This window comes from Ornithorhynchus anatinus, chromosome 8 (genome assembly GCF_004115215.2).
Source record: "Ornithorhynchus anatinus isolate Pmale09 chromosome 8, mOrnAna1.pri.v4, whole genome shotgun sequence".
In the NCBI taxonomy this organism is placed as follows: domain Eukaryota; kingdom Metazoa; phylum Chordata; class Mammalia; order Monotremata; family Ornithorhynchidae; genus Ornithorhynchus; species Ornithorhynchus anatinus.
The window spans coordinates 37,105,054-37,130,385 of record NC_041735.1 but is presented as its reverse complement, the minus strand read 5'-3'; the positions used below and the strand labels follow the sequence as shown (position 1 = coordinate 37,130,385).

The following is a 25,332-nucleotide window of genomic DNA, read 5'->3' as shown; positions in this document are numbered from 1 at the left end:
CTCGCCACTGACCTCTTGCTCACATCCTGCCTCTGACCTGGAACACCCTCCCTCTTCATAGCCGACCAATACTCAACCCAACTTCAAAACCTAATTGAAGGCACATCTGCTCCAGGAGGTCTTCCGTAACTAAGCCCTCATTTCCTCTTCTCCCACTCCTTTCTGCATCACCCTTGCACTTGGATTTGCTCCCTTTCTTCAATCCATCAGCCCTACTGCATTTATGTAAATATCCATAATTTATTCACATTGATGTCCATCACACCCTCTAGATTGTAAACTTGTTATGGGCAAGGGAACATATCTACCAATTTTGTTGTATTGTACTCTCCTAAGCGCTTAGTTTAGTGCTCTGTACACAGTAAATGCTCAATAAACATGATAGATTGATTGATTCAAGGACTACAGGGCAAAATGCTGACCTAATCCCCTTCAGAGCTGCCAGACTCTGGGAAGCTCCTGTCAGCTGGAGAGAGTGGGCACCAATTCATCCCAGACTTACAGAGCACACAGACCTATCGAAGCATCTACTTTAGTGAATGAGATTGTGTTAGTGACCTGGGAATTGTTTAAATGGATTTTAAATGAAGTGTAAAGTTCTCTGCTGGCGTGCCTGGGAACTATGAAATGTTTGTAGAAGGGCCAGCCTGTGAATTTGTATTTATCTGTTTGTTCTACTGAATCAGGAAATATTTTCGTTAGCATCTTTGGTAATTATATCAACTTAATTTTCTGTGTACAAGTGGGCTGAAGCAGTGGTTTCCTTGGTTTCATCCCAGTTTGCCAGATTACTGGTAAAGAGGTTCCGATGGCAGAGGAGCGGTGCTGTGAAGATGCCTTGGGTTTTCTCCACTCTCCCTCGGTAACACTACCCAGCTGAGAGTCCATCTCTGGTTGTTCTTGTAAATAAATGTCACTCTTGAGCTAGGGTGGTGAGCGGAGGCATTTAAACCTAAAAGCTATGGCAAAAGGTGTGGGGCTCCTGGGCTCCATCCATGGGGAGGGAATGCCGGGGCACTCATCAATAGAGAGTCCCTGGAGCACCCGCCTGGGTCCCTCCTTCAGGCAGATCCATGAAGGCCAAATTCTTGGTTCCCCATCTGGGCAGGGGATGGACCCCCCGGGGGCTCCATGACCCGGTGGGCAGTCCCAGGTGGAGCCAGACCCTTGTTGATTGGACCACCCAACCCTGCCTGTGCCATATAGACTGGGAACCGTTTAGCCAATTCTGCCCAGGAAGGGAGTTTCTGTCTTTTGCAGAGGGGGCTCCCCACCTACCCTGGGCTCTCCCACAGGATTGACAGTCCTTTGGAGCAGGGAGGAAAGAAGAGAGTCCCCGGCCACTGATCAGGATGCAGGGAGAGGAGAGGTGCTAAGAGCGATCGTCTGTCATAAGAAGTAGCATGGCCTAATGGATAAAGCGTGGGCCTGGGCGTCAGAAGGACCTGAGTTCTAATCCTGACACTGCCACTTGTCTGCTGTGTGACTTGGACAAATCACTTAACTTCTCTGTGCCTCAGTTACCTCACCAGTAAAATGGAGATTAAGACTGTGAGCCCCATGTGGGAGAGGGACTGTGTCCAGCCCGATTTGCTTGTATTCACCCCAGCACTTGAGACAGTGCCTGGCACATAGTAACAAATACCACAACCACAGTTATTATTATATCCTACAGATGATCACTCTCCACACCTTCAAAGTATCTTCCAAGAGGCCTTCTCTAAGTCCTCATTTCCCCTTCTCCCACTCCCCTCTACATTATCCTGATTTGCTGCCTCTATTCACCACCCCCAAACTCAGCCCCACTGCCCTTATATCTGTATATTATTAATATCTATATTAATATTGCAGATATATTAGTAATTCATTGTATTTATATTAATATCTGTCTCCCTTTCTAGACTATCAACTTGAGGGCATGGAGTGGGTCTACCAACTTCATTATATTGTACTCTCCCAAGCACTTAGTACAGTATCCTGCAAACAGTAAGGGTTCAATTAACATGGATGAATGATTGATTTGGGGGGGAGTAGGTCTTAGACACCCAACACGCAGTCCTGGGAAGCCTTCTTCACACCCCCGTGCCAAATGAATAACTCAAGGACAGGAGAGGCGGCATCCTGGTCTGAAGCAGCGTGGCTCAGTGGAAAGAGCACGACCTCTGGAGTCAGAGGTCATGAGTTCGAATCCCAGCTCTGCCACTTGTCAGCTGTGTGACTGTGGGCAAGTCACTTAACTTCTCTGTGCCTCAGTTACCTCATCTGTAAAATGGGGATTAAGACTGTGAGCCCCATGTGGGACAATCTGATTCCCCTGTGTCTACCCCAGCGCTTAGAACAGTGCTCTGCACATAGTAAGCGCTTAACAAATACCAACATTATTATCTGGGGAGGGCAAGACCCACCAATCTCCAGAATCTTGAGGAGGAGCTCTAGGCCTCCAATGGTGGATCTGGACAATAAAGGAGGAGCTGCACTTTCACATCTCACATCTCTCTCATCTCTGGGGCCAGAGGACAGGGGAGAGAAGGGGAAAAAGACTAACCTCTGCCAGTACTGGCCCTTCACGTTGCCTCTTCAGCCTCCCCTTCCCTCCCTAATCCTCTCTTTCCTTTCTATTTCCCCTGCCATTTTCTCCCCTGCTTTCCCCCACCACACTTCCCTTCCATGCCTCCTTCTACTTTACCTTCCATTCCCCCTTCTGCTCTTCCTAATAATGATCATGATAATTGTGGTGTTTGTGCTTACAATGTGCCAGGCATTGTACTGAACAGTGGGGTAGGTTTAAGGTAATCAGGTTGCATACAGCCCCTGTCCCACATGGGGCTCACGGTCTCAATCCCCATTTTACAGAAGAGTTAACCGAGGCACAGAAGTGAAGTGACTTGCCTAAGGTCACACAGCAGACAAGTGGCAGAGTAAGAATTAGAACCCAGGTCCTTCTGACTCCCAAGCCCATGCTCTATCCTCTAGACCACACTGCTTCTCTACCCTTTCCTACCCTTTCTTTCCTTCCCATTCACTCCCCATTCCCCTTCTCTCCCTTCCTATTTCTTCTCTCCTCCTTCCTTCCCCTGCTGGCAGCAAGAACTGTTGTTATGAAGCAGCCTAATGGCCCAGTGATGTCATCACATTGTGCAGCGTGCCGCACAACAGTAATGATGTTAAGTGTCATTTAGGGGCCCTATAAAACACACTAGCCCAAGGCCCCGGGGGGCGGTGAGGGTGTAGATTTGGCTCCTGGCTGCTGTAGAACGGATGTTGCAAAACTGCAGGGTTGGAGATGAGGCATTTAAAATGATTAGATGGAGAATGAAGTAAACTATGTAAATGTGAGTTTAAAATGCACGATTGGCTCTTTGCACACCAGCTGTTCAAGGTTTTCACTTCGGCTCTTCTGCCCACGAAAATTTCCGAAACCTACTCTAGGGGTTGCTCTGCTCGGGTGAGGCTGTTTCCTGGACAGGATTTATTGCCCCCTGTCCCTTATGAGGTTCCAGGCTGCCCTGAATTCCTCCAGGGCCACCCCAGTATAAGGTTTCTAGCAAATCTTCTTATTCTCTTGACACGAAAATTAGCCGTGAAGTGATGTCTCTCTTGCCCTGGTAAATCTCCTTTCAGAAAGCAGCCATTTATCTGCAGAGGTAGAAGTTTTTTCGGAAATAAAAATTCTATTGTCCATGGCTGGAACATCATCCAAGAGAGGCCTTTTATAACTAGTCTAGGATGAAGAAGGCAGTGAACAAGGCCTGAAAGCTCGTATTCCTCCTCATTTGGCTAAAGAAAATTATCTGCGCAAGGCTTATTAAAATCAGTCAGCTCTGCATTAGCCTCCTATTTCTCAACCATTTATTTTCCCATTCTATTAGGAATCTCCTTCCTTGGGGAAAACACTAAGCTCTTTAATAAGGCCCATTGGAGGTTGAAAGGAATGCAGGCAACTCTGCCTTTGGCTTTTCTCTGATCTGTTTGCAAAGGCCACTCAGTTTGGTGGGAGGTGATTATTTTCCCTTTATAGCACCTATGCTCAGTTGACCCCACTCCTGCCCTCAAAATAGGAGTCAAGGCCAGTGGGAGAGCAGTCACTGAGTTGCTCTTTTACAGTAAGGTCACTTGCTCTAGCATTGTCCAGCAGGCAGCTTCTGGGTTGATGCAAGGCAGTCATTTCACTAAGGACGTCTCTCTTCCTAACCGCTCCCCTTAACAATTTAGGGCAGGAAGCAAACAATTCGAATTCCAGGAGGGACCTGCAAAGGGAAATTTGGAAAATCTTATACAAAGACTTGGGTTCGTGATGTTACTTTAAGGTCAAGTAACGGTGAGAGAAGAAACGTTGCTCTAAGTCTTACCTGTCAGGAGGGCAAAAGAAAACATAAAGCCTGGGTGGCAAAAAACCCCCCTGCTTTTTGTGTAAACAATTTTTAATTCAAGTTTGCTTTGGGGTCAGTGGATTCACAGGCATTGAACCATGACTATGAACAAGACTTGTGGCTGTCTTAGAGATGGTCTCTGAAACTGTGTCTAAGGGAGTCTATGAGCCTTTGCATATCCAGAATGTAGAATAAATAACACTTTCTATATCTATTCAGAATATTTTCCTCTAAAATCAGTTTTTAAAAACTCCACTGCCTTCTGACTAGCCCATCACTGCAAGCTCCTTGAGGGTGGGGGATGTGTTTGCCATCTAAGAGCCCGAGCTTGGGAGTCAGAGGTCATGAGTTCGAATCCCAGCTCTGCCACTTGTCAGCTATATGACTGTGGGCAAGTCACTTAACTTCTCTGGACCTAAGTTCCCTCATCTGTAAAATGGGGATTAACTGTGAGCCTCACGTGGGACAACTTGATTACCCTGTATCTACCTTAGCGCTTAGAACAGTGCTCTGCACATAGTAAGCGCTTAACAAATACCAGCATTATTATCTCTATTGTATTGTCTTCTTCCAAGTACTTAGTACAGTGCACTGCACACAGTACGCACTCAATAAATACCATTGATTGATAGATATGAGTGAAGGGATGAGCATATGTTAAAGAGTGAGCGAATTGTAATTTAGCTTTGCAGATGGATTAGGAAATTGTCAGTCCTCTAGACTGTAAGCATATCTACAGTCTAGACACGCTTCTTCAGTTGCTGATTTGTACATTCCAAGACCTTAGTACAGTGCTCTGCACATAATAAGCGCTCAATAAGTACTATTGAATGAATAAACATGTTGTGGGTAGTAAGTGCTCAATAAATAATGATTAATTGTCAAGTTAGCAAGGATTTTGATTAGCTTGTAAATTGCCATCAGTCTTCCCTTTCCATTCACACTCAGAGGCTCCTGGCTCACCCAGAGGCATTTAGACCTATGGATGGCTGCACTTATTAATGGCAGGGGGTCAGAGAGTAAGGGAAACAAATGGAATTGACTGATTTCCACGACTTCCCTACCCTTATCCCCAATCAGACAGTCAATTACTGGTATTTATTGAGAACTTGCAGTGTGCAGAGCATTGTACTAAGGGGTTTGGGAGTCCCTTTAGTCTGGAGGCTCACTGTGGGCAGGGAACATGTCTACCAACCAACTCTGTTATATTGTTCTCTCCGAAGCGTACAATATGATTAATTGATTGGGAGAGGATAAGGCAGTAGAGTCGGTAGATATGATCCTGCCCCCAAAGAGCTTACACTCTATAGGGACAGTCAGGCATTTATCAATCAATCATATTTTTTGAGTACTTACTATGTGCAGAGCACTTACTAAGCACTTGGGACAGTACAGTACAACAGAATTAGCAGACACGTTTCCTGCCCGTAACGAATTTATAGTCTAGAGGAGACAGACGTAAACATGAATAATTTATAATATGTAATTTAAAGATTTATACGTAAGTGCTGTTGGGTTGGAGGTGGGGTGAATATCAAGTGTCCAAAGGTCACAGATTGACGTGCTTGGATGGCCCAGAAGCGAGAAAGAGCCAGGGAAAAGTGGGCTTAATCGGAGAAGGCCTCTTGGAGGAGATGTGACCTTAGTAGTGCTTTGAAAGTGGAAAGAGTGGTGGTCGGACGTATATGGAGGGGGCGTGAGTTCTCGTCTAGGGGGATGATGTGGGAAAGGGGTCAGAGATGAAATAGACAAGATTGGGGCACAGAGAGTAATAAATGAATTAGAAAAATTGCAGCTGGGGACTTCACCCCTAAGGATGTCCCTCAACATGTTACCAATCTCCCGAAGCCACAACCCCAAAAGTCCTATTTTTGGAAGTCCTTCCTCTGGAAGCTCCATTCGTCCAATGACAAGGCAGTCGTTGACATTTGGCCCCATCTGCTGAGCAATAGGGAGTGGTCCAGGTTGCAGTGATATATTGAGTAGTCACGTGTATCATCCGTACTAATCCTGTGGATAGCATTTACTTTTTTTTTTTAACAATCTTAACTTCAGCCTGATTTGCGTGCCCGATTAATCCACGCTAATTTGCATGGTTGTATTAATCCATGCCTTCTACGAATCTAATGAATTGCAGTGGCTCAGCATTCTGATTGTTGAGTGCTACAGTAGCATGTAGGGAATTTGAAGGAAGATAGGAGAGTGTGGATAGAAAATTTGAAAGAGAGACAGAGAGAGAGCAAAAGTCAGAGAGCGAATGAGATATGCTTTGAATGGAAAAAAGATTAAGAACCTTGTTTCTCGACCCTGATTTGCATGCGGACAGTTGAGTAGCCAGGAAGAACATGATGTCTGAGGCCAGTTAAATTTATACAGCCCCAAAATATGGTGCATTATAATTTTAATGACATTTTAATTAAAGGAAAATAAAAAAGGGACTTCATATAAAGTCGCTCCACATAAGTTGTATTTTCCCTTGCAAAATCATTTCACTTCTCTCCACTCTGACAGGCTCTGGGATTACTTACACCACTTGTTTGAAATTCCTTCCAAGTATCTATTTAGAATTCAGCTATCACAGACTCACATCTTCCTTCCAACCCAAACCTCATATATCATATCACCTAAAGATCAGCTAATAGGATACATCTCCAGAGATATCATCTGACCTCCCCTACCTGAGATCTAATGACTCTGAAAGGTTTCAGATGTTTAAAGTGTCAGACACACCATTATCCAAAGAAATAGTTTACCTAGCAATTTACCAACTTTCACAAAATAATTTTTCCCTAACACCAAGATTGCTGCAAGAAGGATAAGCCATATAAGTATAGAAAATTGCAGGGCTGTGCTTCCAGTTGTTTCATTCTCAAAGTGTTACTAGCATCTCCCTAACCTTGAAGGAGACCCCATGTGTGGGAAGCCCTGTTAAAAATAAATTAAATAGCTGGAAGCGGAGGATGTTGGCTTTGATAAAAATAAGAGTATCTGGCATTTTTATAGCATCTTCTAAGAAGCTCCAAGCATTTTGCACATCACATTTCACTGTTTCTCTCAGGTCTCTGGAAAGGGGAACTTCATTTAGGCTTTTGTCTTCATTTTACAGATAGGGAAAGAGAGGCTGTTCAGTTGCCTGACAGATAGCACACCCATTTTACAATTTATGTACCTTAGGGAAGGAACCAGAGGTTCATCTGATTAGACCACCTGCTATCTAGACCTACCTTGAGCTCTACTACAAGGAAGACCAAAACCCTATTTCCAATCCTCCCTCTCACCACATACATTTTCATTGTAAACTGAGCTCTTCCTTCCCTGTCTGTGGATGGAATAATAGTATAATAATGATGATGGTATTTGTTAAGCGCTTACTATGTGCTAAGCACTGTTCTAAGTGCTGGAACATGAGCACCAAAATTCCAAGAGAAAAGATCTTAATCCTACTAGAACGTTCCTAAATGTCATAAGGCTAGAAATTTCCAGTCAGTTTCCCACCGGGATTTTCACACCGAAAAGAGGGGAACAATCTAGCTCATTGTCCAAACCAGCATCTAATGCTCCGGCTGACTTAGGGTTATTGGCATCACCAGAAACCATAAATCTGAAGGTGCCACCTCCTGCACCATAGTCAGATTTGATGAGCACACAATGCTTAACAAATATCACCATTATTATTTTTGCTATTATTATTATCATCCTCATGAATTTGAATAACAACATACAGACAAGTCACAGAGCAACTATAAAGCATCTCTTTAATATCCTGTTTTTAGGAACCACTCTACTGAGAGCAGTCACCCAATCCATAAATCACTTCAGTGTCCAGATAAGACCAGGATGAAAAAATACGAGCTTTTGAAAAGTAAATAAATGAGATAAATGTGCTTAGGGGTAGCGGTGAATCTTAGCATGACTATCCTACTCACTTCATCTTTAATTTTCACCTGACAGTGATTGATTTTTAGAATGTAATACAAATTTATGACCCATCAGGTGATATTTAAAGGACTCAATGGTGCATTTAATAGCCAAACATTCTTCCTGATTAGTCTTCATTTAATCTCTTGAGAAAAGAGCTCTTCCTGACTCAGATGTAAAACTGATATAATGCCCTTGTCCCATTCCATGTTAGCCACCTGTATGGCACTTTTGCAAGCCACAGAGGCACCTGTTAAAGGGACTTCATCTGAGAAGCAGGTCTGCTGCCAAATTTCAGCCTGACAAACGTCTTTCTAGACACGTGGAGAAGTTCGGAGTCGAAGCCTGTGCTTGGGCTACAGTATATTTTGTCTTTTTGTGGTGGTGTCTCCCCCAGGATCTGACTTCATATGAAATTATGAAATTCCAATTATTCCCACCACTGGTGAGGCTTGAATTAATCATTTTTGATTCAGTAGTATCAGGGAAAATAGCAGGCGAACCCCTATCCAGGTGGCAGAAGCTGCATTTTTCTACTGACTTTATTTAAAAGGGAAGACATCATTTCTTTTTCTAAGACTAAAACAGTGTCATGATTGCTGTGGCATAGGAGGTTCAATATATGTTTGGGTTAGAAAACTTGGGTTTATGCCTGGATGAAAAGGGCTGTTAGATGGGAAGAGTGTAGCACGTTCTAGAGGTCACTGAAGTGACCTGGGGATCAGGGCATGAAGTAGCAGGTCTGCCTTTAATCTCCACTTGCTACGGGAGCCTGGACCAGTTACTGAGCCTTTCTGGGTTCCAGTTCCCTCATCTGAAACACAAGGATGATAATGTAACTGAGTTAGTTCACAAGAATGCTGAGAGGACTGACTAGTAATTTATCCTAAAGAACTTTGTGAACATTAACTACCACGTAATGGATTTTAATTTTTACACGATACCAAGCTCCCACCAAGAAAATGGTTTCTTGAGCAATAAACCATCAACATCCTCCACACCAAAATGGATTTTTCTCAGCAGAACGGGTCATTTAAAGAAGGCATGGCTCCCTCAGGAAACGAGACTGTTCCGTTTCAGTCGAGGACATTTACAGGGGGAAAACAGCTTTGTCAGAGCAGTGGAGATCAGTCGCCTCTACCAGTTCAGAGCAGAGAACGGAAACAGGAGGGATAAGGAAGAGTGAAGCACAGCCTTCATCACCATGGGCTCCCCGGAATTCCCTGGCAGGGTACAGAGCTATGGGTAACTTCTCCCTGGGACCAGAACTGGCAGGAAATGACAGCCAGAACCCTTGGAGTTTCCGGCAGTTGAAGTCATCATCACCTGCTACCGTAACTCATCTCTTATCGCCTACTTCCCAACACTAAATGGCTTCACTGGCATTCTTGCTACCCCTGCGGCCCCTCCTAATGACCTGATGGCAGAAACAGAGGATGCTATGTACAGTGGTCTGGCAAGGTCATAACTTTGGATCATTCCCATTTTTCTCGTCAAATCTTTGTATCCTCATCTCGGAGCGATGCATGGAAAAGTCACAGCTTTGGGAATCAGGAGGCCTAGGGTCAAGTCCCCTTGATTCTATTTATTGCTATTCTTGTCTGTCCGTCACTCCCGATTAGACTGTAAGCCCGTCGAAGGGCAGGGACTGTCTCTGTTACAGATTTGTACATTCCAAGCACTTAGTACAGCGCTCTGCACATAGTAAGCACTCAAATACTATTGAATGAATGAATGAAAGTCTTGGCTGGACAAGTCGGGGATCTGCCCACTGGGGCTATACCATCGGTAGTGGAAATTTCTGATCAAAGAGCCACCTAGGGCATTCCGTAAGGTAGACCAGTCCAGTAGGAATCCTGAAAAATAGGTGGCCAAGGCAAAGATCACAGCAGCTACCAAGGCAACTGCCTGCAGGGACTTGGTGCTATACCCCAGCCCAGCATTGACACTGGTCACCTATGTAAGTAAAGTAAATATTTGCCTGCAGTTTGCCAAGTGCTGCCCGCCTACTCTTTCAAAGGACCCTGAGACTAAGAGGGAACAGGCAGGGAGGGATGAGAAACGCCATGAGATGCCAACCTTTGAATGACTTTCCCACATTCTGGGAGTCTGCCAGTTCCCCGAGAGTGAGCCTACATTTGTCCTTTTCCTAACTTTTTTATTTCTTTCCCCTAAGGCTAAGTTCATTTGGAATAACACAACCAAGACCTACTCGTGCCCCAAATCTAGTTTGGCTCAGCAGACCTGTTTATTTTTTCAATCAAGTGATTCTGTCAAAACTAATTGGATTTCAATGCCTTGGTATTTTCTTCGATAAGCATCATTTACCTTTTACTATTTATACCACCACGTTCATTTCTCAAACTCACTTTATTGTGTCCCGTTAAAAAACATTACACCTCCAGCCTCCCTGAAAAAACACCACGTTATTTTACCGCTGCTCAAATGGCCAGGTATTTATGATGGCTCTGGGTACCCAGGACTGCCCTGAGGTCCTATTAATAAAATGCTCAGTGTTCTCCGCAGCTCTTGCTGCAGCTTTATGTGGCACTCTCCTCTCCCATATCCATCACTGCCGATCCTGTGACAGCTTGATGCCTGCACAAATTCATTCTTATTGTCACTGAAATTTCAAACCAAAAGGAGTGTCTTTGTGCTTCTTCTGTCAAATATTCATAGATGTCATAGTCTGACATGTTCTGCCGGTGGCATCTCTCACCTTTAAAGGCCCAGCCGTTTTCACTTGGGAATGCAAAATTCCCAGATACCTCCTACTTTTCTGAATGTTTTTGGGTATTGTGTTCATTCAGCCCAGATTACCTGCTGGCCCATCTCTTGCTGGTTACACCTCTTGGCTGCCCTGTCTGCCTAGGAAGGTTTTCTTCAGAGATACATTGGAAGGAAAGGAAAGGGGATTTCAGGCTTTGAGTTTCTTTTTTTAATATTGAAAATCTCGGCATCGCTTAGGATGATTTTCTGAGCTCTTGTCTGAAGTTTCTAAATTCCTCCTAAAGCATCTGTCTGAGGAGCTGTTCTCTACATCCTAATTTATAACCAACAGACAATCTGAATAGAAATATCCAAATCCCATGTTGCAAATCAGGCTCAACCCTACATCCACTGGCCCCTTATCAGCTGTGTGACCTTGGCAAGTCACTTAACTTCTCTGGGCCTCAGCTACCTCATCTGTAAAATGGGGATCAAGACTGTGAGCCTCATGAGGGACAAGCTGATGACCTTGTATCTACCCCAGAGCTTAGAAGAGTGTTTGGCACATAATAAGTGATTAACAAATACCATCATCAAAATACCATTTTCACTTTGGGGAATTCCCGAACCTCTTTCTGACTAATGGAGTTGCTACTTTTGTTTTTCTTAGACACATTGAAGTGTCTCTTTTCTGTCCTTTTCTGAGTGGACTTGATTTTCCAAGGAATGTTTAAAGCAAACTTTATGCTCTGGATCTTCATCCTGAAGCAGTTTCTAATGTGCTAGGCTCTCTCTCTAAGCTAGAGGTGTATCTTGTGTACAGTCTGGCCAAGACCTCAAAATCCCAGAGATCCTCAGGACTCCCAGTCTTCCTTCTGTGCAGAGCACTGTACTAAACCCCAGTCCTTCCCCTCAATAAGTCGATCTATCAGTGGTTTTATTTATTGAGTGCTTACTCTGTGCAGAGTACACATGGCGTAGTGGATAGAGCACAGACTTGGAAGTCAGAAGGGCAGGGGTTCTAATCCCAACTCTGACACATGTCTGCTGTGTGACCTTGGGCAACTCACTTAACTTTGTGCCTCAGTTACCTCATCTGAAAAATGGGCATTAAGAGTGTGAGCTCCGTGTGGGACAGGAACTCTGTCCAACCCCAGTGCTTAGAACAGTGTTTTGCACATAGTAAGTGTTTAACAAGTACCACAATTATTAGTACTAAACTCTAGTCCTTCCACTCAGTCAATCAATGGCATTTTTTGAGTGCTTACTCTATGCAGAGGAGCACTGTACTGAGCTCTTGGGAGAGCGCTATAGAGTTGGTAGGCATCATGCCTGCCTCAAGAGGGCTTTGACTCCAGCGCACGGGTTTGTGATCGACCTCAGGATCTTCAACCTCAAGATCCCTAGTGTTTGGTTGAAGGGATTTTTCACTAGGTGTCTGTTTCTCTCGGAAAAACGTCCCCACCCAGAAAAAGACAGGAAAGAGAAACATCAGTGTATCTAAGAAAGCATAGCTGAGGCTAAGCAAAATCGCCGTCTACAGAGGGGTAAAGGATTGAGTGCCATCTCCTAAAGCAACAAAACATTTGAAGGAATGCTGAACTGGTACTTTGCTTTTTAATCGCAGCACTAATCCTAACAACAATGCCCGTGGACTCAGCATAGAACCCTAATGATATGTTTCTTGCCGGGGATATCTTTGCCAAGACCTTTACTTGTAAATTTTCTGAAGGCAAGACCCAGCCCTCCACATCATCCTCCGAACGGGAATTCCTCAGAGATGAAAACAACCTACTATTTTATCTCTGAGGAATAGAGATTTGCGTTGTCAGGACACACGCCCACCCACACCCATGCTCACTCCTACGCACACAGCGCATACACCACCTGAGCCAGCTTCATCCAATTCAGGAAGCTAAGCTCCTGCAGAATTCTTCTTTTCTTGAGGTAGTAATCAAACAATCAGTCAATCAGTGGTAGTTCTTAACTGCTTACTTTGTGCAGAGGAGAGGTAAACTCAACTCTACAATCTAGAAACCAGCCACTTGGAAGCCAGCCTGACTTGGAAGGGGAAGGGAAGAGAGTAGAACTAGTAATAGGAGAAGGGAAGTAATAGTAGAAGTAGGGAAGCGGTGTGACCTAGCGGAAAGAGCACTGGCCTGGGATTCAGAGGACCTGAGTTCAAATCCCAGCTCCAACATGTACTTGCCACATGATCTTGGACAAATCACTTTACTTCTCGGAGCCTCAGTTTCCTCACCTGTAAAATGGGGATTCAATAACTGTTCTCTGTCCTGCTTAAATTGGGAGCCCTATGTGAGATGGGGATCTTGCATCTATCCCAGTGCTTAGTACAGTGCTTGATACATAGTAAGTGCTTAACAAATTCCATAGTTGTTATCATCTGAAAGGCGAGGGGAAGAGGAATCCACCTCCCCTGAGGTGAAGCCACAACCCACAAAGACACCAGGGAAAACACAGTGATCAATCAGGAGAGAGAAGCATCGTCACGAGGCTCTTGAGAACTTCGCCTTAATGAGCAGTTTGGCACTAGTGTGCCCAGCACTGCATTTAATCACTGGGTCATTGGCACCTAGGGGCAGTTCAGTGTTAGGATGAGTCTTGGACACTGGAATCTCTAGCAGCCTCCAGCCCAGTTCACCTTCTCCCCCTCACCCCTCCTTGGAGGGCAGTGTCTGGGTTCTCCTTTAAAAAATTAGGGTGTTGGGCCTTTGGAAAGAGGAAACAAGCCCTAAACAAATGCCAGTAATTCAGTGACAGCAAGGTAGATTAACAGTTTCATTTTGCAATTTTATTTAAAACAAGAAGAATCACCCCCCACCACCTTGGCCTCATAAATGTTTCAGGGATCTTTGAACAACTGAAGCAGAAGAGAAACCTATTAAAAATATTTATCTGAGAAAGGGGGGAGGGAGGGGCCTGTGGAGGGAGATAAGATTCCCAGCCACTGTTTGTTTGACTTTAAACTCTGGGTGGAATCCCGGCCTCTATATGTGCCCCGTTCATTTGGTTTCTTAATTCTGGATCTCGGCTTCTCTCTTGTAGGCTGGGCGTGAGGATACTGTTGGACACCTGGTCGTGTTAGGGTCAGAGATGCCCACTTCACATGGGTGACTGTGGGGACAGGTGTATTACACTCCAAAAAACTTCTTTGATCTGGACTTGCTCATCCCAGGCAAGACCTGGAGAAGCAGGTTGACCCTGGAAAAAGCACTGGTCTTGGAGTCAGGGAACCTGAGTTCTAATCCTGGTTCCATTTGCCTTCTGAGTAACCTTGGGCAAGTCACTCAACTTCCCTATGCCTCTGTTTCTTCATCTGCTTTCCCTTCCCCTTTGACTGTGAGCCCCATCAGCAGTATTTTTGTGGGACAGAGACCGTGTGTCACCTGATTATCCTCTGTCTACCCCAGTCCTTAGTACAGTGCTTCTCAAATAGTAAGGGCTTAACTAAAACCACCCCTTCACTCCTCAGAGCTTTGTTTAGCCTGCCAAACAGAGATGTGCTAAGTGGCAATGTAGTGGGGATGTAGTTGATGTTGGCAGTAGGGACCTGCCTTCACTTTGCCGACAGACTTCCCAACTCCTTCCAAAAATAATGGCGGTGTTAATTAAGCACTTATTATGTGTCAAGCTCTGGGGTAGATACAAGATGATCAGAGTGGAGGCAGTCTGTCTCACATGGGGCTCACAGTGCAAGCTTGGAGGGAGAACACATAGTTTTTCCCTGTTTAATGGATGAAAACACTGAAGCACAGAGAAAGTAAGTGATTTGACCTAGGTCACACAGCAGACAGGTAGCAGAGCTGGGAGTAGAATCCAGGTGTCCCGACTGCCATCAGTCCTGAGCTCTTTCCGCAAAGCTACGATGCCTCCCTACTTCCCAGCTCCAAGTATGGCATACTCCATGCTGATTTTGCCTATGGGATAACTCAGCCAATGGCATCTGCCCTTTTCAACAGAAGAAATTTCTTCTTACCATGCAGGAGAAAACTGAGATTGAGGAAATACAAGGTGCCGTGTACATTGTGTTAGGGGATGTCAGGAGGAAATGAAAAAGCAAGGGAGGCTTCTCCCCTCCTGGCTTCTAGAAGGTATTTTTAGAAAGAATACCAATTGGCTAAATTTCCCATTCAGATGCAGATTTTTGCCTTCAAATCTTTGACTTTATTCACAGTAGGACACGGGCCTAGGGTGACCATCACTTAGAGATTCCACCTCTTGTTGAGCCCAATTCACAGCTTTAATGTTCAAAGTCCATAGGGCATTGAAGATGGAGTCTTACTTGGGATATGGAAATGCTCTGATCTTCATATTCCTTAGTTCTTGCAAGTGAAAAGCCCAAGATAATTGCTGGGGTTTTTTTTTTGTTTTTTTTAAAGGCCATTTTATTTTAGCTGAACTTTTTCCCTCACCCTACATTACCCAGCTGTCAAAGTGCTCATTACCAGGAAGCTATGTACCAAACGGAGACCAAGAAGACGCTGTAAGACAGAAGAACATGAGAACATTAGCAATGCCATCCTGGGTCAGGCCAATGGTCCATCCAGCCCAGTATTCTGTCTCTGATAGCAACAAAGGATGCTTAGAGGAGCAGTTTGTTGGCTGCCCTCCTTGACATCCACCCCCATGGTTATGGATGTACCTCCTAACATCCCAGGCTTCTCCCTCTAATAACCTAGCCACCTCAGGATGCCAGCTCCGTGTGTGGAAGGAGCTGGAAAGTGGATACATCTCTGTGCTATCCAATTGTCCCCCACGCCTGTGAAATGCCTCCCAAGCCTTACCTGGAAAGGAGATCAGACAAATCAAGCCACCTGAAAATCCCAGTAGAGCTTTGAAGGCTACAGCATCTCAAAAGATTAAAAGTTTAGACATGAGATTAAAATGTTTAGACATTTTCCCCACTCCAATACTGTAGTGTAAACATGGGATTCCAATACAGCCTTCTTTGCTATAATGCTCTTCTTTTAGCACTCTTTTGTAATAGGGAAGCAGCATGGCCTAGTGGAAAAAGCATGAGCCCGGGAGTCAGAAGACCTGGGTTCTAATCCCAACTCTGCCAATTGCTTGCAGTGAGACCTAGGGCATTTAATTTCTCTATGCCTCAGTTCCCTCATCTGCAAAATGAGGATTTAATACTGTTCTCCTTCCTACTTCGACTATGAGCCCCATGTGGATCAGGGTCAGTTTTCAACCTAATTAACTTGTACCTACCCCGAATGCTTAGAAAAGTATTTGACACATAGTAAGTGCTTGACAAATACCATAAAAAGTAGAGATATTGAATTTTAATGCCCTCTCACTTAGAGGTAATACTTGCAAAGTTTATCTTAGCTTAAGCCTCTCCCTTTCCCTCCCTTTGAAGTATTTTGGATGACTTAATAGAATGATAAAGACCACTTTAATTTAGCATTAGCTAATGATATTCACTGAGCATAAGTAATGGCAGAACTTTAAGACCAAGATGGCTTTTTTGCTGAATTGTATCTGAAAGATAATACTTTGAAATTCTGTCTTTATGTGGACTGAAAAATTATAATTCAAAATCTTTCATTATGGGCACTTATTTACCTAGCTGTTGGATCATTTGACTATACTGGGCTTTTTATCCCATTAAAAATATATTTATATGGTGTAGTTCCATTTTTTAGTTTGGGGGGAGATATTAATGCACTATGCATTGTTTCCTATGGGGAAACTATACTTCATTTAGCACTCTTTCACTTAAAACTCTGTTTTCATGGAACCAATTAAGAGGGCTAGCTAGGGCAGAACAATAACTGTAGAATTATCTGGGAATATTTCAAATAAATTGACATATAATGACACTGTTTAAGAAACATGACTTTAGAGGGAAGATGATCTCATTCAAACACAAATCTTTCCATGATGGGTTGAGGACTGAAGGCGTTAGAAAAAATGATCTATCTTTATATATAAGGTGAAAGATTTTTAAAGTTACAATCCACAGTTTCATATCAGCAGCCTTATTTTCATCACAAATGACAAGTGTTTGTGAATATATATCAACCCATCAGTGCTATTTATAAGAGCACTGTAGAGCACTGTATTAAGTGTTCGGGAAATTATGATACAACAGAATTGGGAGATATGTTCCCTGTCGACAAGGAGCTTGCAGTCTAGTTGGGGAGACAGATATTAAATTATGGATTTATAAGAATATAATAATAAAATGATTGATAATTATTAAGTATATGTGGCTCTACTAATATAGTATACTATATAGAGAGAAGCAACATTGCCTAGTAGATAGACCACAGGCCTGTGAGTCAGCAGGACCTGGCTTCTAATCCTGGCTCTGCCACTTGTCCTCTGTGTTACCTTGGGCAAGTCACTTCACTTCTCTGTGCCTCATTTGCATCATCTGTAAAATGGGGATTAAGACTGTGAGCCCCACATGGGACATGGACTATGTCCAACCTTGTATTTACCTCAGTGCTTGGTAAGAGCAGTGAGGCTTAGTGGAAAGAGCATGGGCTTGGGAGTCAGAGAATGTGGGTTCTAATTCTGGCTCTGCCATTTGTCTGCTGTGTGATCTTGGGCAAGCAGCTTAACTTTTCTGTGCCTCATTTACCTCATCTGTAAAATGGAGATTAAGACTGTGAGCCCCACATGGGACAACCTGGTTACCTTGTATCTACCCAGTGCCTAGAACAGTGCTTAGCACATAGTTAGCACTTAAATACCATGATTATTATTATTAATAATAATATTTGTTAAGCATCATTATTATTACCATGTCTGGCACATAGTAAGCACTTAACAAATAACATATATTATATATAAATATATATATATATATATATATAAATGTTGTGGGTAAATATCAAATGCTTAAAGGATACCAATCAAGTGTATAGGTGATGCAGAAGGGATACAGAGTAGAGGAAATGTGGGCTTAGTTGGGAAAGGCCTCTAGGAGGAGATATGATTTTAATAAGGCTTTGAAGATGGGAAGAGTGGTGGTTTATTGGATATGAAGGGAGAAGGAGTTCCAGGCAAGAGGAAAGATGTAAGTAAGGAGTTGAAGGTGAGATAACTGAGATCAAAGTTCATTGAGCAGGGAAGTGTTAGGGGAGCCAAGTAGGCAGGCTGGGTTATAGTATGAAATCATTAAGGTAGGAGTGGGAAGAGCTGATTGCATGCTTTAAATACAATGGTAAGGAATTTCTCTTTTATGTGGAGGTGAATGAGCAACCACTTGAGTGCCTGCAGGAGTGGGGAGACATGGACTGAACTGTTTATACAAAATGATCTGGGCAGCAGAATGAAGTAAGGACTTCAAAGGGAGAAGACAGGAGGCTGGGAGGTCCCACTGCAGTCAAGGTGGGATATGTTGAGTGCTTGGAAAAGAGTATAGGTGAATGAAGAGAATGGGCAGTTGGACACATGAATAAGTTTGGGCTTCAAAATTGGGATATATGATTTGATTTGGAGTGTTAAGAATGACTATGACACATAAATCAAGAGGTGGCACCAAAGGCCAAAATAATAGTTGGGAGGCCATGGTCAAGTGAGATCAGGGAAAGCCTCCCAAAGAGATGGTATTTCCGAAGGCCTTTGAAAATGGGGAGACATAGGTCTGGTGGATTTGAAGGGGATGAGACTTCTAGACAGGAAGAAAAGGGTAAGCAAAAGGCCGAAAGCAGAAGAAATGAGAAGGCAGAGTGAGAAAATGATCTTGAGAAGAATGAAGAATACAAACTGGAGTGTAGTAGGAGAGGAGTAGATAAATAAGAGGGGAAGAGCTGATGAAGTTCCTTTAAGACAATATAGTTATATTTTAATATGGAATCCCAAATCTCGAGGTGGTGGTGGGAGGAGGAGTTGTGGCATTGCGTGAGTAATGACTTGGTGTGATGCGCTTGGGAAGTACAAAATAAAGAAATGACACATTCCCTTCTCACAAGGAGCTTGCAGTTGAATGGAAAAGACAAACAAAGCTATTTACTACTAGAGTAGTTAAAATAAATAATTGAATGTACCTTTGAGTAAAATGCTAAGATCAGCAAAAATAAGTTAAAGAGCTAGAGTTAGGTGGTGGTTTTATACTGTTTAGAGTACTGGGAAATTAATAGGAGAAGGTATGTTGTCAGAAGTGGGATTTTTAAGCTGTGGCCTATCCCATTTAGGGAGGTAGGCAATTCTAAGCCAGGAGGACATCATGACCAAGGGGATGGAAGCAGGAACATCAAGAGAAAGGAACAGCTAGGAGGATGGCTTGGGAGCAATGAAGAAAGCAAGTTGGGGAATCACATCTCCTCTAAGAGGCTTTTCCCAGTTAAGACCCCATTTCCTCTACTCCCTGTACTTTCTGCATCATCCATGCACTTGGATGAAGAGAGCAGATGGGTTAGGTGGGGCCAGATGATGGAGAGCCTTGATGCCGAATGTTACAGATTTTTACATGATGCCTAGAAACTTGGGCAGTCAGGAGAGGGTTTGAGGAAAGGAGAAATGCGAGTTAAGTAGTACTTTAGGAAGACAATTCCTGCAAGCAGAATGTAAAGGAGGCTGAAGCAAGGGAGACAAGTGAAGAGGCTAATGCAGTGGTCTCTCCTCAGTATGACCACAGTTTGTTCCATGGTAGTAGCAGTTTAGATGAAAAGGAAAGGGAAAATCAGGGAAATATTGAGTAGAAAGGGCCAGAAGAATTTGGCAGTAGATTGAATGGGAGAGTTGAAAGACAACAAAGAGGTGAGATTAACATGGAGGTTTCAGGCTTTTGGGAAAGGAGGTGGGTGATGTTATTGACTGGGTTGAGAAAGTTAAGAGGAGCAGGTTCGGGGGAAAAGATCTGTTTTAGACTTCTTATATATAAGTGCCAGCAGGGACATCCAAGTGAAAATGTCCTGGAGGCAAGAGAAGATGTGGGATGGCAGGTCAGATGAGAGGTCAGGGTTTCCCACTATAAATTTTTGCTCTAACATACAGCCTTCCAGTCTCACCTATCAGTTCCTTGTTACTTTTCTCATCCTAGTTAGATGGGATTATACTCCGCTCTTATTATAATACTTTGTTAAATAAATCTCCCCAAAGGGATTCCATGATCCTCCTCTTACCTAAAATCTTCATTACTATTAACCTAAAATCTATGTTATTATTATTTATGTTGTCCCTGACATTGCATCACACTCCCACCCGTGCACCCATCCTAGTCTTTCCTTAAATGTTCATAACCTGGCAGCAGTGTATCCTATTGATTGTTCTCCCCCCGACTAAATCCCAGAGATGCCAGTTATTATCATCAAAAGCATTGATTTATCGCCCACGGTGTGCAGAGCACTGTACATTCAGTTCAGCCAGGATGCGTGTTTTCATTATTCATTTTCTTTTCCTAGATCGAGACTGCAGAATTAGGACACTTTTTGTCGACAATGCGTGGCTCTCCAGATACAACCCTGGATTGTCAGAAAAAACAGCTGGGCACCTATTTGTCATGGCAGACATGGGGTGAGTACCTCAGTGTGAGTTTACCTTCACAAGTGGTTCTGCAAGAACACAGTCACCACATTATAGAAGAACCGGCTGAACTATTTGTTTGGGAACTGACAACGTAACTAGAAGACACAATTGACCCACAAGGAGTTTACCATTTATTTTATTAGTAGTATTTATTATGTACTAATTGTGTGCCAAGCCCTGAGGTTGATACAGGTTAATTAGGTCAGACGCAATTCCTATTCCACACAGGGCTCGGAAGGCAGGAGAATGTTTATCTTGTCCTTTTTTTTTTTTTTACAGATGAGGAAACCGAGGCCCAGAAAGGTTAAGGGACTTGCCAAAGGGCCCCATAGGAGGTCAGTGGCAGAGCTGGAATTAGAATCCAAGTCTCCCAGTCCCGTGCTCTTTCCAAATGAGCTAACATAAGTCCTACGAACTGCACACCATTCCAATTGACCCGTTTTGTTTTTTAGGCTTCCAGCATTGGAATATCATTTGGGGCATTTGCATTAATGACTATAGCCAAGCACTTTTGCTTTAGGAACGGACATAGGCACATCAATTGGTCACTTATGCTTCAGGGAAAATTTGGAAAGCCAGAGAGTAAGGACTGTTTGATGGCAAATTGCTTACTATGTGCAGAGCACTGTACTAAGCCCTTGGGAGAGTACAATATAGCAGAACTAGCAAGCACATTTTCTGTCCGTAATGAGTTTTGCTTCTTAAAAAGGGTGTGGGAAGAGAACCTCCATCTCTGCCTGCCCCTGAACTTAAATAGGCAATATTTCAGAGGATGCTACCATAGAGGTCCTCTTACTAACTTGCTTGGCTTCTGGGATTTTCCTGCTACCCCTTCCCCGGGTGCTAAAACCATCAGTTCCCCTTTGACCCCTTCTCCTGGAACTCTATCTATCTAGATGTCCCAAACCCAGCTATCTTCATACTTGGTAGTCAAATTGTCCACTTCCTCTTCCTGCTTGTGCCTGCCCTAAGAGCCCGGCCCCTTCCCCGCCCTTTGATATAATGCCTTTGGTTCAAGAGGGTGCTGTGACATCAGCTAGAGGGTAGATCCCATTTAAGGTCCAATTTCCTCCTCTCCGGAGGGATGTTCTCCTTTCTCTGAGCTCATTCATTCAATTGTATTTATTGAGGGCTTACTCTCTGCAGAGTAGCTTGGAAAGTACAATTTGGCAACAGATGAAGACAATCCCTACCCAACAATGAGCTCACAGTCTAGAAGGGGGAGACAGACAACAAAACGAAACAAGTAGACGGGCATCAGTAGCATCAGAATAGATGAATAGAATTAGAGATACATATACACATCATTAATAAAATAAATAGAATAATAAATATGTACAAATATACACAAGTGCTGTGGGGCGGGGAAGGGGGTAGAGCAGGGGGAGGGAGTAGAGGTGATGGGCAGGGGAGGAGGAGCGGAGGAAAAGGGGGGCTCAGTCTGGGAAGGCCTCCTCATGGAGGTGGGCTCTCAGTAAGGCTTTGAAGGGGGGCAGAGAGTTAGTTTGGCGGATGTGAGGAGGGAGGACATTCCAGGCCAGAGGTAGGATGTGGGCTGGGGTCGACGGTGGGACAGGGGAGAATGAGGCACAGTGAGGAGGTTAGCTCCATTCTCCTCAGCCATTTGGCAAGATGGGACTGCTCACACCTGCTACCATGTGAACCCATGAGGAGGCGGCATGGTTTACGTGAACAAGCACAGACCCAGGAGCCTGTAAAGCCTGGTTCTAGTCCCAGCTCTGCCACTGATCTGGTGTGTTCCCCCAAATCATTTAGCTTCTCTTTGCCTCAGTTTCCCTATCTACAAAATAGCGTCGAGATATCTGCTTTCCCTCCCTTTTAGGTGGGACAGGGATTACATCTAATCTGATCTTCTTTTATCTAGTACAGTGCTTGGCACAAAAGTGCTTAATAAATGCCATAATTACTATTTCCTCTGGTTTTGAACTCAACAAGATGGTTATGAGGGCACCCATTCTTGAAGTTTTCTCCCTTGTGAAATAATCTCTTGAAGGGGACTGCATTAAGACTAGGTGTTTCATTCAGTAATTTCCAGGATTCAATGTTATCAATCTGTTCTGCTGTTGAAACGCTGACATCCATTTATGCTGAGCCGAATCAAGAGGGCATTGCCATTCAGTGTGCTAGGAGAAAGGAGATTCCTCAAGTCATATTTTTTTGTGTATAGAATCCATTGTCATCATTGTCCTCAGGTGGATGAACTCAAGTTTTGTAAAATTTTAATGGTAGAATGTGTCTTTCTCTTATTCTGCCTCTTCCTCTCTTGGATTCAAGGTTGGGAAAGGTTCAAATGACTCTACCTCCCTGCTATCTCTGAATTGATGTCAGCCGCTCTCACCTGTACTGAATGGCTTTCTGACCTTTTCTCCAGTCAAGAGAAAGTTGGAAGCTCACTTCAGGAGAGCCTCAGGCTTTCTCTGCTTCTGTTCAGGATTTATATTTTCGGGCCCTGGTTTAATTGTCCCCCCTTTTCTTCCATTTGTAATGGATTCCTACATCACAGACCACTATTCAAAAGAATAAAATTAAATCTCTTATCTAGAAACATGAACTCATTGCTCTTTGCTGACTATAAGTCCAATTCATTTTTGACATCTTCATCAAACATGACTGTGATTACCACAGCGAGAGTTAAACAAAGAGGAAAATGAAATGCTTTAAATTACGGGAGCTCTGAATCAGATTCTCTCCCTGGGGAATTCAGTATGAGGGAATCTTTCTCCAGGTTCTCATCTGGTCTGCAGTTGGTAAGATTGATTCTGCCAGGTGACCTGATTTTAAAATTGAACTATTAAGATGGTGCTGGCTTAAACCCAGGAGGACATAGGATGTTTTGCTTCAGTATCTGTGTGGGAAGTCTTTTTTAAAAAGAGGAGAGATCACAATGGAATCTGGCTTCCCCTTTGTAGACAGGCGGGTGGTGACTCATGCTATCTTCTGTAGAGTAAACAAGCTGTGGTACTGTTGATTTCTTGGTCTAAGCCTGGTTATTTGTGTAAATGTGTATGGTATTGGCAGTCTTTATGTATAAAGATGCCTCAATAATATTGGCACTGGAAATTACCTGAAAACCACTTGGAAACTGGAACAAGGTGTCAGAATATTTGGTTTATCTGATTGAAGGTCCAGGTAGGTCGGCTGTTTTGAAAATTTCAGGTGGACCTCGTGATACAGAGGGATATGTTTCTTGGAAATGTGGTTGAATCGTGAATGGCTGGATTATGGGGTGCATTTTTTTTGCACAGATTTACATTTCAAATATTTGAAACTGTTCAAATTTTCAGTTCCAAAACTTGTAAAAAAAAAAAAAAGAAATTCCTATATGTTCAATAGAGTTACATCACTAAACTATATTATTTTCTCTTTGTTTAAGTAGTTCAAAGTAAAACATCATAAAATTAATGGAAAGTTGTGTGAATCTTTATATGAGGCTGAAAAGTAGAAGCTTGTTGTGGTAACTGTAGTCATGGTGTTTCAATTTTGTAAATAATTTGTCCACATTAGCTTGAACAGGAGGCTTCTTGTCTTCAGAAAATACAATGAAGCAGACCAATTCCTTCTGGACAATTCTTCACACTTTTGGGATCCCCTCTCCATTAGGGTCTTCATCAATCATTTATAAGTTCATCCTGTTTTCTTTAAAATTGATTCAAGACTCCTTAATCCCCAAATCTTAGCCAATGTATAACCATGTATTTTAGCATCTTGCAGTGATGCATTGGATTGGTGAGGTGTCAGCTAATAAAAGCTAAATCCCTGGTTGTGTGTTTCTTGGAGCGGCTGTACCTGCGGAATGCCTATACTCTCCTAATATTTTCCTACCACAAGAATTGGCTTTCTGGTGCTCCTCCTTTTGTTGACTGCTGACATATAAGAGAACCTACTTTATGCTTTTCACTTGCCCTGTCCTCAGAGGAGGCAGACATGTTAGAAGATTCCTATATATATATTTAAAAAAAGGTCCTGCTGTCAGCGATGGGCCTCCCTCATTTCTCTTCCCTCATCTCTCTTTAGCTCCAATAACCTTCTCTTCTGGATGGGACTCTTTTGGATGCTGGAAAGAATAACTGGGAGACACGAAGAGGCCTAGGTTATATAGCTCTTGGGAAAAGACAAAGCTATGCCCTTTAGCCAGGAGTAATAATGTGATTAGGCACTAGGAGATCATTTAATTATTTACATAGGTACACTAGCACTTGTGCAGGTTGACCTGGGCGAGAACTGAAACCATCCAAGTTGCCTGTCTTCAGATGGCTCTCTCTCTCTTCCCCCTGCAAACTCCTTTTTCAGATTGCTTCAGTCTAGGAAGTGACAAGGCAGAGGCTGGTTCACAGATGGGCTGAAAGTGAGTCTGGCTCGAAGTGGAACTGAGCCAGGGGCCCCACGGACTGCTGAAATTCCTACTGTGACAATAATAATAATAATTATGGTATTTGTTCAGCACTTACTACGTGCCAAGCATTGTTCTAAGCACTGGGGTAGATACAGGGTAATCAGCCCACATGAGGCTCACAGTTTTAACCCCCATTTTACAGATGAGGTAACTGAAGCACAGAGAAAGAAGTTAAGTGGTTTGCCCAAGGTCACACACCAGACAAGTAGAAGAGCCTGGATTAGAACCCATGTCCTCTGACTCCCAGGCCCGTGCTCTAGCCCAGTGGACAGCTGCCCCTAACCCTTCTGCTTCACTACTGGTCAATTTCCCAACCACCTAGGCTTGGGTCTAGACTTGAACATCAAGATACAGGGCTCTATTCAGCCTGGGCCAGTACTAAGATGAAGAGTCCCAGACTGTACAGCACTCTAA

General features: G+C 43.5%; 1 long non-coding RNA gene across 1 annotated transcript in view; it reads left to right on the top strand.

Moving 5' to 3' along the window:
- The window catches only part of LOC103170005, a 164,837-nt gene extending 140,983 nt beyond the window's left edge, over positions 1-23,854 (top strand). Inside the window, exons 3-4 of the long non-coding RNA XR_485911.3 lie at positions 20,381-20,492; positions 22,800-23,854. This is a non-coding gene — a long non-coding RNA (uncharacterized LOC103170005). The remainder of the gene's footprint in view (positions 1-20,380; positions 20,493-22,799) is intronic.
- Positions 23,855-25,332: the final 1,478 nt, after the last annotated feature.